General features: G+C 44.6%; 1 long non-coding RNA gene across 1 annotated transcript in view; it reads right to left on the minus strand.

Annotated features, from left to right (window-relative positions):
* Positions 1–11,858, minus strand: part of LOC127053244 (uncharacterized) — a 45,764-nt gene extending 33,906 nt beyond the window's left edge. Inside the window, exons 1-2 of the long non-coding RNA XR_007774973.1 lie at positions 11,739–11,858; positions 9,245–9,633 (exon numbers count right to left, since the gene is read on the minus strand). This is a non-coding gene — a long non-coding RNA (uncharacterized LOC127053244). The remainder of the gene's footprint in view (positions 1–9,244; positions 9,634–11,738) is intronic.
* Positions 11,859–20,296: the final 8,438 nt, after the last annotated feature.

Consider the following 20,296-nt stretch of genomic DNA (forward strand, 5'->3'; position numbering starts at 1 on the left):
GTCTTGATAATTTCTATTCAAAAAGTGTTTGTAAAGTTTCAAGGGTAAAATTAATGATTATGTTAGTCTGAATACACCTGTTTATGACCAAACTTGCATTTCCATCCTGGTCTAATAAAATGTCCTTCTGAAAATCAATAAGAATGAAGGGAGCTCCAAGTAGAAACATTTGGTGTAACATTAAATTGATTCTTGATCTCTTACTTCTCTTGTTTGGTCTAATAGCTCACTTGAGCCTAAATGTACAGCCCTGTCTCTCACTGTGCTGCTACTGAATGTGACTATACAGGTTAGTGATAAAACCCATAGTCTATATACAGTATATGCAGATAATAAACTGTTATCATAGTGCTTGGCTTCCTGGCTGCCTCCCTGAAGCACATTTGGAGGCTACTCTTGCAATCCCAGTGCTTTACATTACCCTCCTTCGAATTTGTTTTGCAAGAGATTTTTTAGTTGCCCAGTTAAATGCACTTTCTGCAGTGCCATTCTGTGGCCTGTTTCCCAGCCCCGCCCTACCCTTACATTGGAACTCAAATAGATTCTCAAAGGAAAATAATAAATAATCCAAGTGTATTTAAATAAAGGCCTGAACTACATTCTGACTAATGTTGCATATGACTCCCTCATTGAAATCAATATGTACGCAGGCTGTAGAACCAGGACCTAAAGATGACTTTCTGGTGGATATTAAATAGAGCAGCACCCAGCTATTTGCTTAAGAATTTCCCTCTCTTGAAAAAGACATAGGTGCAGCAGAAATTTGGCCATAAACCTCCAAGTGCCCTGCAGGTTCCGACAGATAATTCTTCTCTGATATCTGAAAAATGCCAATAAGATGCTTGAGCTCAGAACCAGTGCAAGCAAACCTCAATGGTAAACTGATCAGAGGACTCCTCATGCTCTCTGATCCCGTTTCTCACACAACCTTTCCTTTTAAAGAGGAAAGCAGAAATGTAGGTTATGCATTTGCTACTGATGTAAAGCAGAACACATTTGTAAAGATTGGTAGGGTGTGGGACCAATAAATACAGGGTAATGTTTCATAGAGGTAAGACTTGTATTCTTTTGTGCTTTCTAGTTGTTCCTCGAGCCTAGCATATGCTTTGATTTTAGAAGTATTGTCAAGATTAATAAAATGGGTGAAATCCTGGCCCTCTAGAAGTTCATGGCAAAAGTCCCACTAAATTCAATAGTTCCAGGATTTCATCCAGTAGACCTAAGTAACCAGTTTGTTACTATATTCTATTCTATTCACATTTCTTTGACCTTACTTTCTTTTACATAGACTAGGACCAATACAGCTACAATTACACATTGCATACTTCTCTTACATAAACATGCAACAACGTATGTGTGTGTGTGTGTGTGTGTATACACAAGAGCTGGCAGCATTTCTCAGACAAAACTTTTATTTGCTGAGAAATGCACATTTGAGTGGATGATATATTTTGTTGAAATTTATTTTTTTAAAAGCTTAAACTCAAAAACTAAACAAAATGTTTCATTATGGGGCAAACATATGTCATTTGACCTCCATTTTTTGATGATTTTTTCCCATTCACCAAAGATTTGTAAAAAAAAGTCATTTTGGGCTGCCCCAAAACAATTCCCTTCTCCTCCCCTACCCCTGAGCCTTTTGGTTTGGTCAACAAGTTGAAAAATCAGCTCTTCTAAGCTAGATGTTATAGAAAAATTCCAAAACCAAAACACATTTCCCCCAGGGAGGCAATAAGAGACAGATGTTAGTCACATTGCTTAATGGGCTACTTGAAGGCACTCAGACATAATAGTGATGAATGTGGTATAGATAATAACCTATAGATAATAGAGTGTTAGCCTGAGGGCTAGGTGAAACCTCCTTGGAGCTGGTGGGTGTGACAACTGCCCTGTATTCAAGATAAATGTAAAAAGCAATTAAGTTCCCTTATAGACTAGATACCTGAAACAATGGGAGTCCTGGCCTAAAACACAGGCCATGTGCACTGAGCTGTGTGGGCAGAGGGGTTGAGAGAAACACACACACAAGGTGGGTGAGGTAATATCTTTTATTGGACCAACTTCTGTTGGGGAGAGAGACAAGCTTTCGGAGCCACACAGAGCTCTTCTTCCAGTCTGGGAAAGGAACTTAGAACGTCTCAGCGAAATACAAGATTGAACAGATAGTTTAGCAGAAGTAGTTAGCACATATTCTAGGTGGCTATACAGGGTGAAGTAGCCCATTAACACACCATAGGACAAAAAGGTTAGTGGGTTACAGATTGTTGTAATAAGCCATATACCCAGTGTCTTTATTAAGACATTTACTCTTCAGGAAGAAGAGCTCTGTGTAGCTTTAAAGCTTGTTTCCCTCTCCAGCAGAAGTTGGTCCAATAAAAGATATTACCTCACCCAAACTCTCTCCCAGAGCACACACCCCATGCCCAGGGCTGGTGCAAGGAAGTTTCGCCTAGGGCGCGAAACTTCCACCTTGCACCTCCCCTCCTCAGCCCTGCAGCAGCTCCCTACCTCCCCACTCCGCCCTGAGGTGTTCCCCCCACAACAGCTTGCCCCCCTGCCCTAAGACACTCCCGTCCCCCGGTGGCAGCTCCCTCCTGGGAGTGCGTCACCTCCCCACCCCAGCTCACCTTGCTCTGCCTCCTCCCCGAGCACTGCGCCCCCGCTCTAATTCTCCTCCCCTCCCAGGCTTGCAGCGCCAAACAGCTGATTGGCACTGCAAGCCTGGGAGGCGGGAGAAGTGGAGCAGGACCGCACGCTCAGGGAGGAACGCTGTAAAAAAAATTGGGGGCACCACTTTTTGGCGCCCCCAAATCTTGGCGCCCTAGGCAATTGCATAGTTTGCCTTAATGGTAGTACCCACTATGCCCGTTCCCCAGCCCTGAGCCCCTTCCCACATCCAGACTCCCTCCCAGATCCTGCAGCCTCTCCTGCATCCTAATCCTTTGCCACAGCCCTGAGTCCTCTCCTGCACCCAAACTCCCACCCAGAGCTTGCACCCCATAGCCCCTGCTGCACCCCAACCCCCTGCTCCAGGCTTAGCCCGGAACCCGCTCCTTACACGCCAAACCCCTTGGTCCCAGCCCAGAGCCTGCACCTGCTCCCACAACCCAACCCCCTGCCCCAGCCCAGGAGTGAGCAGGGTAGGGCCTCGGAGAAGTGGTGGGGCAGGGGTGGGGCCTCAGGGAAGCGGCAGGGGCAGGACAAGGGTGTTTGTGTGATTAGACTGTTGGCAACCCTAGATGTGAAGAGGAGGCCCCGTGTCAGGTGTCTCTAGCTTGGCATTCAGAAATGGAAGCACCCAAAATTGCTAGTCCCTGTTAAATAGCTTAGCCCAGCATTCTGTAGAAGGAGTGACCTGCCTCCCAGGAGGAGAAGGAAGGAGACATATGATGCCTGGCCTGCTTCAGAGAGAAGCTATAGAAAAGCCCACTCACTCAGAAAGCCCAGTGCCAGTAGCCTGCCTCTTAGCTCTGATTGCAGAGTGGAGGTGGAGGGCATGCCCTTGTCCAGGATCCCACTGTGTTACATTGTGCTGGTTTGAAAACAAGCAGGCCAGAATGCTGCCCTTTGTGAGTACTGTTTGTACAGTAAACTCTCCTATTCAGCCCTTAGGCCATGGCTACACTGGCACTTTACAGCGCCGCAACTTTCGCGCTCAGGGGTGTGAAAAAACACCCCCCTGAGCGCTGCAAGATACAGCGCTGTAAAGCCTCAGTATAATCAGGGCAGCAGTGCTGGGAGCGCGGCTCCCAGCGCTGCAAGCTACACCCGTAAGGGATGTGGTTTACGTGCAGCGCCGGGAGAGCTCTCTCCCAGCGCTGCCGCTCTGACTACACTCACACTTCAAAGCGCTGCCGCGGCAGCGCTTTGAAATTTCAAGTGTAGCCATACCCTTAGTCATTCCGAAGAAGGAACTGCGTGACTTTCTCTGCAGCTGTAATGTGTAGCAAGGAGATAGGCTTTCCAATGAGATGGTACAATGCTCTTTATTCAAATCAGACTTCAGGAAACATTTAGTTCACACTGGGCATGCTGCTAGGCTTAATCCAGGTGTTGGTTAGTTTAGCCACTCCCATGCTAAATGTATATTTACATGTTACTGTCTGGTTAAGGTTTCCTACCAAGCCTGCTAGTATGGTATCTAAGCAATGATTGCCATACGAGTAACTTGATATCTACCCTTACTGTACTGTCTGGTATATTCTTCCCCAAAATCAATTCCTTACGTCTCTTGAAGACAAAATGTAAATCTTAATGTATTTCCCCCGAAAGGTTAGTACCGTATGGTTTTGATTGAACCAGAAAAATCCGTTAGTTCAGAGATGGATTTCATTACATATATTACAGGCTTGAGGATGATGGGGATCTAGCAGGGTCTAACTGATGGCCATATATGGAGTCAGAAAAGAATTTTCTCCCAGGTCAGATTGGCAGCGCCCTGGAGGGGTTTTCACCTTCCTCTGCAGTGTGTGGGCAGGAATCTCTCCCAGTACGTCTCAATCACTTCCCTGCCATTGTGAAGGCCTAGGGCACTGGTGCACCTAGGCCTCTCCTGTTCTCTTCTTGAGATCCATAATAGCCTAGTCTCCTGTGGGCTGTAATACTCTAGTAGTCTAATATTAGCGTGTGGGTGGTTCTGGTGGCTTGTGATCAGACTAGCATGCTCTGCTTCTGGCTTTAAACTCTGTGACTCTAAGAGGATGGGTAAGAGGACCCAGACCCTGTCCTTTGTGGGTCGCTAGTTCAAATCCAGCCTGGGGCAGCAGAGACTGAAAGCTGTTCAGTGAAGTGTCTGAAATGACTTGGTATTCTCTGTCTGAGTGGGGCCTCAGGAGAAAAAGTGGAGCGGGGGCGGGGGAGGTTCCGGCGCTCAGTGTCCAGTTTTCACAAATGAGAAAGTTGGCCACCCTATATTGTGGGTAAAAAGTGATGGGGCCATGGCCCTCTGTCCCCCTCTGTTCCAGTGCCCCTGGGGCAGGGACCATCTTTTTGTTCCGTGTTTGTACAGCACCTAGTGCAATGGGGTCCTGGACTATGCCTGGGGCCCCTGGACACTGCCACAATGCACGAATACTAACAGTGTATCCCTCAGCTCTCCTTCCCTGCTTCGGGGGCTTTTCCTCAGCAGAGCTGTGGTTGCTGTATGCACTTTGAGTACTGTGACTAATGCGACCTTTCTGTTTTTCATCTGGGACACCTGGACTCTCTTGACGGTTCAGAATTGCTTCTTTAAATAACATATGGTGCCAATTCAGAACAGCATTTAAACATGTGTTTAGCCTTAACTCTGAGCTGACGCTACTCCCTATTCAACAAACCATGACCCTTCGCCTGCTCTGGTGCTCCCACTGAAATCAGTGATAAAATCTCACTGACTTTGGTGGTACAAGATCAGTACTTCACAGGCTTAAGTGCCATTGATCTCAATGGGATTTAAATATGTGCATGAAGTATTTACCTGTATAAGGTAGGGCTAAGCAGGTGCTTACATGCTTCCCCAAACTGAGGCCTAAAAGAAGAGATGTTTCTTACTAACACTCCCTGCATTCTTTTCCTCCATGCGTTGTACTTTTACCTTTACATTCATGCCCTGCATGCCCAGCAGACAGGCTTTTCCAATCCCACCTGCAAAATACACCCAGGGCTATGCACCATCAAGGATATTACATTGAAAACTAGTGACACGTTTTGGGGTTTTTTTGGCTTTGATATTTTTAGCATGAACCAATAAATAAGGCTTTTCAATATGTAGTAAGTGGCGTGATGTGGTATAGATTTTAATAGCAAAGCTATGGTTCATTTATGATGGCACCAGAACAATCCCACTGAATTTCTGCCTTTTATCCTAAAATGTAATGCACTTCACCTATTACATTTTCAGCAAGATTTGAACAAATTCAAGAATCCGATCAGTACTCAGCTTTCTTTATATACAGAGCTAAAATGCACTGCTGCTAAAAGTTTAATGAGACCAGCCTTTTGCATTACTTTATAACAAGAAACATAAGGTTACCACAGTTCCATGGGTGTTTTTCCTAAAAGGTACCTAAAGGGTTTTAGTTTTAGGTTATGGGGCACTACCTAATTCAGTGCACTTGAATTCAAATGAACTGAGAGAGTTGGTTATATTGGGGCTCTCAAACTATGATCAGCAAACAGCTGCTGGTGGATGGCTAGTCACATTGTGCTGTGCTTCCTTCTCATTTCCAGTTGTTCAAGCCCTTTAAAAGGCAGCTCTGATACATTAATATATTCCCAGTACTACTTTTCCATGTGAGCGATTGCTGGAGTTGCCACAGGAAGGTTATCTGATCATGAACAGGACACAAGGCGTCTATGGGACAATCTCTTTCCTAAGATGTGGTCTGCACTATGAAAAAGTTTGAGATCCCCTCCATTATACAGCATTCCTCAAATTCTGAAATAGGAGAAAAACTTTTGCAGATGTTTCCTTGGTTTAATTGTTTTCTCCTTCTCTTTCTTGGCTTTTTCAGAAATCTCCACTCTCTAAAGCCTGGTCTACACTACCCAGTTATGCCGACGTAAGCTGCCTTCCATTGACCTAATTATGTCAGTGTTCAAACTATAACCTTGTCCAGCCAACGTAAGGGCTGGTGTACACTACCACGGTAAATTGATCTAACTTACGCAATGTCAGTTACATGAATAACATAACTGAAGTTGATGTAGTTAGATGCATTTACCGTAGTGGCTACACTGCGCTGGGTCGACGGGAGAGCATCCCTTATGCTTCTCAGGGAAGTGGAGTACGCAAATCGATGGGAGAGGGCTCTCCCATCGATGTAGTGTCTTCACGAGACCCGCTAAATCGACTTGATTGCAGCAATGCCGATCTACTGGTAAGTGTGGACATGCCCTGCTACACTGACAACAACTCCATCTCAGGCATAGGGTTTATGTCAGCATAGTTAGGGAGACGCAGTGTATGTGCAGGCGCTGTGTTACTTACATTGGCTGTTGGCTGACTAGGCAATTTCAGGGCTTCATGCTGGAGTTGTGAAATTGACAAGAAAGACGGGCTACTAGAGCCAGTCTGTCCCCGGCTCCCCATTCCCAGCCAGGCTGCGCCTACCCAGCTCCCCCCTCCTAGCTGGGCTGCCCCGCCTGGGGCAGAATTATCATGGGGCACCCCTTGAAGGGGACACACATGTCCATGCTCCCCATTCACAGGGGAGCGCTGGATTATTTAGGCCAAGGTTTCTCGATCCGTGGGTTGGGACCCATAACTGGGTCCCCAGAATGTTTCAAGGGCTGCATGGCAGCTCCTGTGGCTATTGTCCCACAGCGCTGGCTGGGCAAACCTCTGTGCTCCAGGCACTACAACCTTTGGGGTCCCAACACCCCTCAGGTTTGGCCCTGCCATCATGACAATGGGAGCCCGGGTAGGTCAAATTTGAGTGAGTGGCACTGCAACCCCACGACCCAGGTCACAGCTCCAGATTTTGTCCAGTCATGAAGGTGGGGCCCAACCTGAGCAGTGCTGCAACTCCAGAGGTTTCAATGCTCAGAGCGGAGAGCCGAGCCCAGCCAGCCCCTGCCAGCGCAGGAGCTGCAGGAGCCGCCACAGTGGGATGGGTTCAGGGTAGAACCCAAGACCTATCCGAAACCACCCAGAGCCTCTGCCCCCAGACTATTTACTGGGTTGCAACGGGCCATAAACATTTACAAATGGGTCCTGAGCCCCAAAAGGTTAAGAACCACAGATCATAAGAATTGGAAGGGACCTCAGAAGATCATCTTGTCTAACCCCCTGCTCAAAGCAGGACCAATCCCCAGACAGATTTTTGCCCCAGATCCCTAAATGGCCCCATCAAGGACTGAACTCACAACCCTGGGTTTATAGCAGGCCAATGCTCAAACCACTGAGCTATCTCTGATGTAGATTAGTCAAGTCTAGAGAAGGCTCCAAGGAACTTAACTAAGCTAAGTGACTGGACAACATCATGATGACAGATGAAGTTCAATACTGGTACATGCAAAGTAAATTTATATTGGAGAGAAAAATCTGAATTACTAATACACCATACTACTAATACACCGTGCACTACTAATAGAACCGAGCAAAGGGAGCTGGGCATCACTGTATACAGGTCAGTGGAGTCCTCTGCTTACCTGCAGCTGTGGTCTATTAGTGAGCAGGATGTAAGGATGTATAAGGAATGGGATGGAGAATATTATGGGGAATCTCATAATGCCGTTATATAAATCATTGGTGTGACCTTGTCTGGATTCTGTGTGCAGTTCTGGTCACCCCATTTCAGAAAGGATACTCTAGAATTAGAAGGGGTTCAGAGAAGGTGGATGAGAATAATTAGTGGCCTGGAAAAAGACTTCTGAAGCGAGATTGACAAGATTTTGATTATTTATCTTAGAAAGGTGACAAATAAGTAGTATCTAAAATATCAAATGGAACAGAGAAATAGATTAGGAACTTCTATTATCCCTGTCTCACTACACAAGAATGAGACATTCAAAGAAGTAGTAAATTCAGACCTGATTAAAGGAAGTACTGCTTCACTCAGTGCATAATAATACTGTGGAACTCACTGCTACAGGATGATTCAAAGATTCAGCAAGACGGGTACGGATGGCAAGAGTATCCAGTTAGAACAGTTAATGCAAACAAAAACTTTTTGAAAGGATCAAAACCTGAAGACAATCTCTAATCATGACAATGAAACTTTCCTGGGGGCTAATTATCCCACCATTTATCCACCTATTGCAGGTTTCTCACACCTTCCTACAAAGCATCTGGTGCGGGCACTGTAAGTGACAGGGTCCTGGAGCAGATGGCTGATGGGGCTGACCCAGTCTGGCTATTCCTTATGGCAAGCAGTGCATCGCTCTAAGTATTTTTGGTGTGCCAGCTAGGGCAGTAACTAAATGGTACACTCTAGCCCTAAAGACCTGCATTCCACCAGTTCCCTCTGGCATGGAAGTTATACCCATAACCTGGATGGTGGCCAGCGTAAGGGACCTGAGATAAGGAGCAGTGTGAAGGGACAGGAAGGGGCTGGTAGGAAATAAATGTGAATAGTTCCTTGGAGGATCTGCCTGTAGTGTGGGAAACAAAGTGGGCAAGGGGAGAGGTCTTTTCTTACACTGAGGTGGAGCCGGCACAGGCTGAGGTAGGGCACTGGATTGGGAGTCAGGAATCTGACTCAGCCACTGAGCTGCTATGTGAACTTGGGCAAGTCACTTCAAGCTCTCTTTTTTCTCTTACCCTTTGTCTGTTTCATATAGATTGCAAGTTCTTTGGGGCAGGGCCGGCTCCGGGCACCAGCGTAGGAAGCAGGTGCTTGGGGCGGCCAATTCAAAGGAGTGGCACTCCATCCGGTATCAGAGCAGCACACCTGGGTCTTCTGCGGCAATTCGGCAGCGGGTCCCTCATTCCCTCTCTTCCTCTTTGAGCTGCCGCTGAATTGCCACCGAAGAGGAAGAGAGGGAGGACCTGCTGCCGAAGTCCCGCCGCTCGTCTTCTTTCTTTATTTATTTTTTTTGCTGCTTGGGGCGGCAGAAAAGCTGAGCCAGCCCTGCTTTGGGGTCACAGCCAATCTCCCATTGTGTTTGTAGGGCGCCGAGCACAGTGGGACCCCAATCTTGGTTTGGTTACTGTAATAAAGAAAAAACAAAGACCAAAACACCTCTATTAAATAATGATATATGAAAAAAAAATCTTCAGTGCTAGGAACAGTGCTGTCTCATCCCATATGTTCAGAGGAACATACCACAGGAGACATTCTAAACTTCATTAATCCATTTTAATACATTCTCTTAATTGTTTTTTTAAAATCAGAATTACATAAACAATTATAAAGAATTGTTAAACCAAACAAATAACTGAATTGGTTCAACATTCCAAAGCTTTGGGTGCTTTTTTGGAGTAGGGAGGGAGAAAAGAGGAAGGCAATCATGTCATACAATGAACTGGTCTCTCTTTGCTGTCTATATAGTGCCAGTCACTGGTGTGTACCTTTGCCCTCTGCTGGCTGAAATCAGACCTACTTAAATGTTTCTGATTAAGTCAGTTTCTAGTGGCAAGTCCTAGGAATCTTTGTAAAAAGCTAAACCTATTTAATACCAATACTGTAAAAAAAAAAAAAAAAAGCAACCTACAGGATTCTCCATAAGACATCTCCAAAATATTCTGCAATGTAAATAAATACAGATTTGAGGAGAAAAAGATTAAGGTGTAGCACTGGAATAAAATTTAGTAAAAAAGTATAGAAAACTCAAGGATAGAGAGATGAAAGTTTTTCTGCTTTAAAAAATTGAAGCAGACAGTATCTGGTGTCCTTTAAATGTGACTGTCTTTGCTTCTTTACAACCTGATACAGTAATATCAGTTTGAAGTGAGTGTACAGTGAGAGTAAATCAAAAATACATGTAAGTGCTATCTTACTTGGATACCCATTTGCAGTAACAGGATATGCCCATATGCTTCTTGCAGAATAAAATCCAAACAAGAATTTAGTTCCAATGACATGCTGAAAAATATACTGGCTTTCATACTTATTCTGACCTATAGTCTGCACAATTAGATATAGAGCATTATCTAAAAATAACGTTAAGGCTCAAACACCGGGCAATAAACGCAAGGGTGTTACTGATAGCAAGGAATCATAGATGCCCTATTCCACAGCATAGAGTTATACCTACATATTGCAGCTCAAGGGGTACTGCAGTGTGTCAGCTAAATCTTGCTGCCATCACTATAAATGAGAGAAGGATCAGGCTCTGTGTAAAATCAGCCACTGTTCTGACACCGAGTAGATAATCACACACAATGCCAATCTTAATTCACGAATACCCTGATTTTAGTGGTCATCATTACAATACTGAGCTCTTATCAGCATAGGGTTGCAACCCACCAGGATTGCCCTGGAGTCCCCAGGAATTAAAGATCATATCATGTGATGAAAACTCCAGAATACCTCCAACCAAAATTGGCAACCCTAGATCAGCATCATTTTGCCTTATAAACTAACATTTTAAAGGGGAGATGAAATTAGATGTCTGGTGAGGGGACGCTAGTCTCCTTTAATGTATCAATCAAGAAGCAAGGATTTGCATTCAGTGCTGAATTGACTCAGATTAATGTTTTCCATTTGTCTCAACAGTTGCTACTCAAGGTGTACTCATCTGCATAAATAATCAGATTGGTTAACATTGCTCTTGACCACAGAGGTAATATTGTATAAACATACTGAGTCATCACATGGCTGTTTTCAGCCACCCCGGACCAAGATTTCTCTTTCATGTAATGATAGGAAATTAATTTACATGCAAATGGTCTCTCATCTCACAATTTTAAAGCTCTTTACAATATGAATTAATCCTTGAATCAACATTGAGTTATTATTATAGCTGTGTTACAAACAGGTAAACTAAGGCATGGAGAGGGTAAATAATTTTTCTAAGGTCACTCAGCGAGTCAATGGCAGAGTGAGGACTAGAACCCAGGAGACCCAATTTGCAGTCCCTGTATAAATTGGTAAAGGCTGTGGTTGCTTGTTGCTGAATAATTCATAAGAGACTCAAAATTGTAAACACAAATGCATCTTACAATGACTAATATTTAGCTCAACGTCACTTAAAAAAAAGCTACAGATGAATCCTGATAATTTTGTTAGCCGCATAATACATAGGAAAACAAATCCACTCATTTTTATGGCAACAAACAGCCTCAATTAAACTTGCAAAATAAATATACAGACCTGGATATTTTTGCAGCGTTGGAACTTAGAATTATTCTTCATTATTGTTATTAAGTGTTAGGGAGACAAGAGAACATTTAGATAAATAATAATGAAGTTTGCCAGATCAATGCATATTTAGAATACTTGTTTACAAAAGGCGGTGGCATGAACATATGACTCATGAATTCTGAAGCCTACTAAGGCTAGATAGATGAATGCTGGCAATTTGTCACGTGCTGCGGGGATTAGATAGATGAATAAGAATACTTATATGGCTTTCTGGCATGCAGTCAGCATTGCTGTGCCTGGTGCCCTTCCCCCCAGCCCCATAGGTCATGCTCAACTTTCTGGTGTAAAGTTCAAAGATAAGAGAAATCCATAACTTTACTCTGCGTTTGTGGCAGTCTGTAGTAATCACTCGGCAGGGTGGAAGCAAATGAAGCATAAACGCTGCATTGGTGGAGTTGAGACTTTTTTCCTTGCACTTCTTTCCCAAGAGATGAGTAGGGCGACCATATTTCCCAGAGGGAAAATGAGACACTGCACAGAGCTCGCCTGAGCCCTGCTGCCCAGGGCTGGCAGCTCGAGTTCTCTCCTGCCCCCATGTGGGGCTCACCTGAGCTCCTCCTCCTGGCATGGGGCTGGCTCGGGGTCTGGTGTGGTTGCTCACACCTGCTCAATGTTCCTGATCAGTTGGAAATGAGATAAATCCCGACTTTTTTGGCAAAACTGGGTATGTCTGGAACAGGGCTTAAAAAGAGAATGGTCCCAACCAAAACAGGGCACATGGTCACCCTAGAGATGAGGCTTCATTCATAAACTGTAAACGTTAACAGGTTCTTTCCCCTTTCGTTGTTGGGAATAGGGGAAATGAGACTCATTTGTTTATCTCAGGTTATTGTTAGGGGCAGCCCTGAACTGAAACCCAAGATCGAAACACCCTTCAACTGTGAAGGATGCTCCTTGGGTTAAGGTCCTGAATTGGGACTTAGAAGATTCAGAGATTTTTAAAGCCGAAAGGGACCTTTATGATTACCTAATCTGGCCTCCTGTATAACATGCACCACAAAACTTTACCCAGCGATTCCCATATGTAACCCAATAGTTTGTGGATGAACTAGATCATATCTTTTAGAAAGGCATCCAATCTGTATCTAAAGACAGCAAGTGACAGAGAATTTACCACAACTCTTAATAAGCTATTCCAATGGCCAATTGCCTTCACTGTGAAAAATGTGAATTTTGCCTGAGCTTTGCTCAGTTCGCTGATCTTATTGAGCCTTAATATTTGAGTTCACTTCCCAGCCCTGCCACAGACTTTCGGTGAAATCCTGGGCCCACCAATGTCACTGGCAAAACTCCCATTGACTTCACTGAGGGGAGAGTTTCACCCTTTATTTCTGCTTCTGAACAGAATGTTTGAATGGACCAGATGCAGGGCTAGTCACAGTCAAGATATAAGCTTACATAATACTGCCAACCCCTGGCATTTATTTTTAGTTGCCCTTTAGTTTTCTAGCCTTTGGGCAGTCGCATTTTCAAGCTTTTCTCCAGAGCCATGAAGAACAGAAACTTTTTTTTTAAATGAAAGCTGAGAATATGATGAAATCAGCTGACTCCAGGAGCTGAGGCTTTATGAAAATCCTCATACATCATGAGCTATGTGAGAAAGCAGTGAGAGCTGTCAAACACAGCTTGTACTGCTGCTTGTGCAGTATATATGAAGGGGAATGATAGGATCAGTGGCCAGTGAATGGATAGAGCCAAACCTCATGGGTCTGATTCTCATCTCTCTCTCATATTCTTCGACCAACACAGCTACAACAACACTGCATACTCGCACCTACATTGACATTTACCCTTGGGCAAAGCAAGTCCAGGGTGGAGAGACTATCAGAATGGCAGCATTGTTTATACGTGAGGCGCAACAGAGGAGAATTGGCAGAAATGACATTACCTTCCAAGATATGGTAAGCTATGTCAGCTGGGTCCCCAGCTATTGTCAGTCAACACAGCTCCATTGAACTTACTGGAACGATGCATATTTACATCACCTGAGGATATGGCCTTATATATTTTCCACAGTTGTCTAAAGAACACATTGTTTTTGAGAGCATAGTTCTGTCTTCTGGAGAAAGGACCCAGTACGGATCAGGGCCCCATACTAGGAGCTGTGCAAACATGCAAATTCATGGTCCAAATAGCTTGGACCGAAAGTTGTTTAATTCTTGTCAGTGCTCTTCCTTTTTCATTGAAATAGACAGGTCAGATATACCTATGCATAATGGATGAAATCTTGGTCCCATTGAAGTCGGTGGACATTTTGCCATGGACTTCGATGAGGCTAGGACTTCACCCAATATATTTTAAATCACAGCAGTCATTAACTCATCAGTCCTAATTATGTCCATAGATGGTTTCCCTATACAGCTCACACATCTATTATATACACCCACACATACATATACAGTCTATGTTCCTCCAGTATTTTGCATGGTCTATTACTCTCAGTAATTTACAACATGTTTGTGCTACTATAGTACATCACTTTGTTATTTTCTGCAATAAAACCATAGCACTGACTAGTCTCGGTTCTTTATTACATTCGAGGTCACTTACAAGGGTAATTTTGTCTTCCAAACATTAAATCCTGTAATAATTCAATATGTTTCCCAAGAAATTCAGAAGCAGTACTGCCTGGTTTCCTCAGCCAGTCTTGCATGGCATGTGGCCTGTTGGCTGGCTTTTCTTTTTTTAGAATTGTCATCATATTTCTGTGGCTACAAAAAAAATATGCAGATATTCTGGCCACATCTCAAATATTAAACTGATGGCAGAAGTGTTTTGTGTGTGTGGATAAATATAAGTAGGCAGTGTGTTGAGAGCTCGTGTGGACAGGTAGCTTGATCCCTTGAAGACAGTGGAAAGACTCCCATTAATTACAATGGTTTTGGGATTTAGGCCTTTAGTGCCTGATCCAAATCTCATTGGCGTCTGAAAGCATTTTTTGCCCTTAAAGCATTTTTTTTTGCATTACTCAGTGTACAGAAAAAAGAAGCTAGGAGCTCCAGAGATTCTCTAAAGCAGTTGACAGCCTGGCTCGGATGCTGAAGGAAATGCAAGATTTGCAGCCATCTCCAATATTATGCCATATCCTGTAGCGTTTACTGGGGCAGAGACCCGTGCAGGATTCAGGCCCTTGTCATTAAGGACAGTAGCCTGTCTTGTATGGGCTAACTTGTGATTGATGCAACAAGAAGCAGAAAAGTGAACCAGTGGTCCAGAACTGCTCTCACTGAAGTCATAAGCAACATTCCTGTTCACTGCATTGGGAAAAGGATAGGGCTTGCTTGTTGCAATCTTAAAATCCCATCATTGCAGGAGTTTGGGGAATGATTGGGAAAGAGTAGAACGGAATAATGAATAGCCATTCCAATAAACTTTCCAAAGAGTCTGGAGTACAGGCCGACAGTGTGGGAAAGTGTAATTTATCAAATGAAACAAAAATGAGAACAAAGGAGGCAGAGAGCTGAGACTCTCGCTAGGAAAGCTGCTGCTAAATGAGAACCTGTCAAAGCGATACAAAATGTTGCTGTGAAATATTCGGGTAGCATCACAGCCCCCTAAAGCATCTATTAAGGTCACAGGAAATAACGAGGAAAACCCTATTAATAGTCAAGGGTTTTTTAACTCTAGTGCTAAAAATACATGCCGTGTTATCTGAACTGTCAGTTGAGGGAGGGAGGCTGGGTATCTAGGGACCACCTGAGAGTTATGTTGCCACCCCGAAGGAAAACATCTCCTGCAATAACAAAAAGGCAAAGAGGAGAGCAATGCAGGGAAAGTTGCCTGAGCCAGAGCTCTCGCTGAGCTGCGGAAAAATATGAAGCGAAACATTCCACTTTGAGTGCCAGATACAAAGATTATGAAATAATCGTAGCTTTTAAAGCTAGAGTGTACGACTCGAAAACATCAGATCTCTAGCTGTCTTCTTCAAGGTTGCCTCTATATATTGGCATTGGTGAGAGGACTCGTCTCTCTTCCTTCACCCTTCTACTGCCACTGAACATCAGGGGCCTTCTAGAAAGCAGTGCCCTGTCACTCCAGCCATCTCTGTTTCTTTTTTTCCAGGGCCAGATGCAGGGAACAATGGACCCGACTTCTGCAGTCATTGTTCCCCTCAGATCTTCATGCTTGACGGAGACTGTTGTAACTCACACAGTACTGTAAGGATAAGGCCTTCCTCTGCAGCCAGATTAAAAAGATTAGTCAAGCAGTTGCCATTAGCTGAGAAGTGGGAAGTCACTTCTTCAGGTTCCATCTAAATGACATTAAAACACTGTAATATCAGGCTGTTAAGAAGGAGACCTCCATCCTAATGGCACCAACTATCACCAGATAAAGAATCAGATCCTAAGATGGTTAAAGAAAACTTAGCTTGATGGCATTCTGTCTGTCAAGAAATCACTTATCCATAGTAGCGGTTGTGAAATCCTCATTTCTTTATTGTTTTGTCATTATGGTTCCCACTTCCCTATTGTTTATCTGTACGGTCTCTGTCTGGTTCTTTAATTGTTTCTGTCTGTTACATAATTAATGTTGCTAGGTGTAAATGAATTAAGGCGGTGGGGTAGGATTGCTCAGAGAATTTTGTTACACTATGGGCTTGGCTACACTTGCTGTTGTAGAGCGCTGTGAATTAAACCCGCCTTCGGCGAGCGCAGGAGGGAAAGCACTGCAGTCTGTCCACACTGCCAGTTTCCAGTGCAGGGGCACGGCCACATTTGCAGCACTTGCATTATGGCAGCTAGCCAGTGTACAAGTGGCTGCAAGGCGCTTTTCAAATGAGGCGGGCGGGGTGGAGTGTGTTGTGCATATGTGGGGGGAGAGTGTGGGTTTTTGGGGTGCTGAGAGTGTGTCAGCACGCTGTCTTCTAAGTTCAGACCCCCCCCCCACCTCTCTCTCACTCACAGCAAACATTTATTGTTGCAGATAAGCAGCTGGGAGCAGATAAGCAGCCGGCTGTTTGAAAGGGAGCTTTGAAACAGCACTTCCGCATTCCTCAGCCGACTTCACAACAAAGACAAGAGAGGCCACTTGACTTAAGGGGATTATGGGACGTTTCCGGAGGTCAGTCAGAGCGCTGTAACGTAACCCCTCACTCACACTGGCCCTGGGGCATCTCAGCCGATATGCAACAGCCGTTATCCCTCTGGTGGAGGTGGAGTACCAGGAGCGCTCTAGCCAGGGAGTCAGAGCGCTATACATGGCTTGCCAGTGTGGACAGGGAGTAAGGTAGAGCACTCTAGGAGGCTTTATTGTGGTATAAAGTGCAAGTGTAGCCAAGCCCTCAGTTAGGATTGGTTAGTAAAATTTTAGTATAATGAGTGGTTACGGTACAGCTAAAAAGGACTCAAATCTCACTATATAAACTGGAGTCCAAAAGGAAGTTCTTTGGGAACCAACTCCAGGGCACAGCACCAAGATCAGAGTGGTCAGACCTCAATACTCTGCTAATGACACTGGGCAGAAACTGGAGTCCCCCAGACGGACCTGATCCTGACTGACCATCAAGAAAAGTTCATGTGTCTTATTGGGAGCGGTGAGCACTGTTTGTGTGACGTGTGCATTCTGGTTTTGGTGATTGTTAATAAATAGAGGATAAGGATATTACCACGTACGGCTCTTTCACTGGTAAAAGGTCCTGCAAACCCACAGGATTACAGGCCTGAGCCCTAGGAACAGGGTCAGGGTGGGTGCCCTAAACTGTATGAGTAACAGAGAATTTTGTGCAGGTAACAGCCCCAGGGGCCTCTACGTTACTGCGGGGCCCTTGCCACCCCTGGGGCAGCCCTGGATCAAGAGTGTACAAAGGTGGCTGAAACCCACCTTAGCCCCCACTCCCAGCTGGGCTGTGAATTTTGGGATTTCTCTCTTAGAGGTACAACAAAGAATCTCACCCCTGGGTCCTATTCCCAACTATTCTGTTAACGTGCTGCACAAGCTTGGTCAAGTCACTTCTGTTCTCTGTGCTTCTGCTCCTTTTCCCTTCCTTCATCTGTCTTGTCTATTAAACGGTCAGCCCTCTGGAGCGGGATCTATCTCTTACTATGTGACTGTATATTGGAGGCCCTACGTTCTACTGTAATATAAAAAATAATGATGATGCAACTGTTCCAAGCCCTCACTTTGTTGTGAGATGAAGACTGTCTTTCTTTCAGAAAGAAGTGACTTGAACAGAAGCCCCTTCCTCAGTACTGCTGGCTATGCAGGATCATCCCAAAAAGAGCCAATACAGTATTCATCTCTCACCTCCATGCTCCCATCTCCTGGAGGAGCTATGTATATGACAGAACAACACTCTGCCCCCTTTTAGAGAGTTTTAAAAGTGATTCTTGGACCTCTTTTCTGTCAGTCCTGCCGAAGAGCCATGCTCCCTTAGCATTGGGTCCAGCTGGACAGGGCTCAGAGAGAAAAAAAGTGTAACTAAGCACCTCTACAAATGATATTAAACAGATTATTAGAATAATGTGCTGATTTAAAGGTCTGATGTTTTGGGAAAATCCAAGGCTGGAAGCAGGTGCTGTGTGTCTCATTTGAAAGCTTTCTAGTGGCATACAGCTCCCGAAAGATACCAAGATGTCAGACATAACATATGTCTCCTGCCCCATTCCCCTGCCCTCTCACTGCCCCTCTAACCTTCTCTACCGGCATTTCCATCTTCTGATACTTCCCAACACCCATTCCCTTCCCCATCCACCACCGGTTCCTTTCTCTCCATTTTCCAAATCTCACTTCTTGTCACTGACTTCTCTCCTCCTCTTACAGGACAAGAGATGATGGTAGCAGTGCAGGGAGGAGAGGGGACAACACCTGCCTGCAGGGAATGTTAAAACAACAAATCCCAGTCTCAAGGCCTTGCCACCTATGGCTAGGACCGCCGCCGCTCACAAAGACATAGCGAAAAGGGCAGCATGCATTTGTACACCAGGGTGAAAAGAACCAGGATGAGTCTGATGCAGCTAATGAAAGAAGAGTATCTTTGTGGTTGGCACTGGGGGCTCTCAGCTTTATTATCCTAGTGCTGTGCTCACCCCAAACCAGGTCTGCGTGTTTGCAACTGAAGGGGCTGCTGGGTCTCTGCATGACAGATCTTGGATTTGTGATTTACTCCTCACATCTCACCAGTGACCTGACAGACAGACAGCTGGTCCACTTGCTGGGATGGGAGTGGGGTGAACCAACAACCCTGACTTGTGATTGCACAGAAAAAGCCTCTAAGTGATCACTGTTTATTTCAACAGGGTTGCCCACCGTGGAAAGACTTTTTCATGCAGTCTCTGGTGATTCTCAGCTTGGGTTGAGAAAAGTCTGCATTGCTGTTCCCTTCTGCATCTCAATTAGGTGTCAGGACTGTTCACTACCCACCTTTGGTTAAGAAAAGATGCATAGCCCATTTGGCACTGTTTTGGGGGCAGTTTAATGTAATGAACTCTGATTTCCTTTAAGATCTGAATCATAGTAAGTGGCTTTACTATCCGCTGCTGTTTTGATTCACTTTATTATTGTATTCATACGCTCTGTGAGAGCCGTTCATTTTCTGGCACATTCATTGGTGAGACTACAGTGAGCAATGTCCTGTTAATAGATTACGAAAATGAAGTTCAATATGTGGGCCTATAACAAAGGCTAGAGGCAGGACTTAACAGAGCCAAGCTGGTGCTAACTGGAATTCAGTACAAACATTTCTAATCAACAGAGTGACAGAAATAAACAAGGTGATCAAATAAAATAAATGATTAAAACAATTGCTCTGTAATGTGGATAGTGTCTGAGAGAGTTTTCCATACAGAAGAGGTGCCTTCAAACTTTTAAATCCATTTCTCTATGACAGATCTGTTGTCAGCATTTAGATTATTACATTTTATCTCAGGCACAGATAAAGCCAGTTAGGGATAGCATAACCAGCCAGAATTGCCCCATTTTTGGTTTGGCTTTCTTGTGAGGATTCAGTGATTTATGTAACTCATGCATATTCTTAACAATCTGCCATATATGTTTACATATATTTTAAGGTTGTCTATGCTGAAGGCCACAAGAAATCTTGCAAAACAGAAAAAAAATGACGCAAGGTCAAATTCTCCAATTCTCGCTCTGGTAAAGTTCTCATTGACTTTCATGGGAGTTTTTTCTGAGGAAGGAATGCAGGTACTGGTCCAATATAAACATTTCTGATCGTCTCAGTGTGTGAAATATTCAAATTTTAGAGCTTTGCTGTTAGAACAAAGAGTTCAGCTCAACGTTGCTTCTCTATGAAGAGACTGTACCGTCGTGGTGTTTGAGCCAAAGCCCCTTGAAGTCTAGAGAAATATTCCTAGTGACGCCAATAGGCTTTGGATCAGACCCATAGTGGAGGAATATCCTACGGGTGTCAAACCAAACATGGAGAGGGAGGTGTTATCCCAGAAAACATCTCTGGCTGAAGGGCACAGAGGGCTAGCTGGGAGGCTGGAACAAGCATGGTGGGAGGGGGCAGGGCTGGCGCTTCCATTGAGGTGGCCTAGGCAGTCGCCTAG

The sequence above is a fragment of the Gopherus flavomarginatus genome, chromosome 6, assembly GCF_025201925.1.
Source record: "Gopherus flavomarginatus isolate rGopFla2 chromosome 6, rGopFla2.mat.asm, whole genome shotgun sequence".
NCBI classification, from domain to species: Eukaryota; Metazoa; Chordata; order Testudines; family Testudinidae; genus Gopherus; species Gopherus flavomarginatus.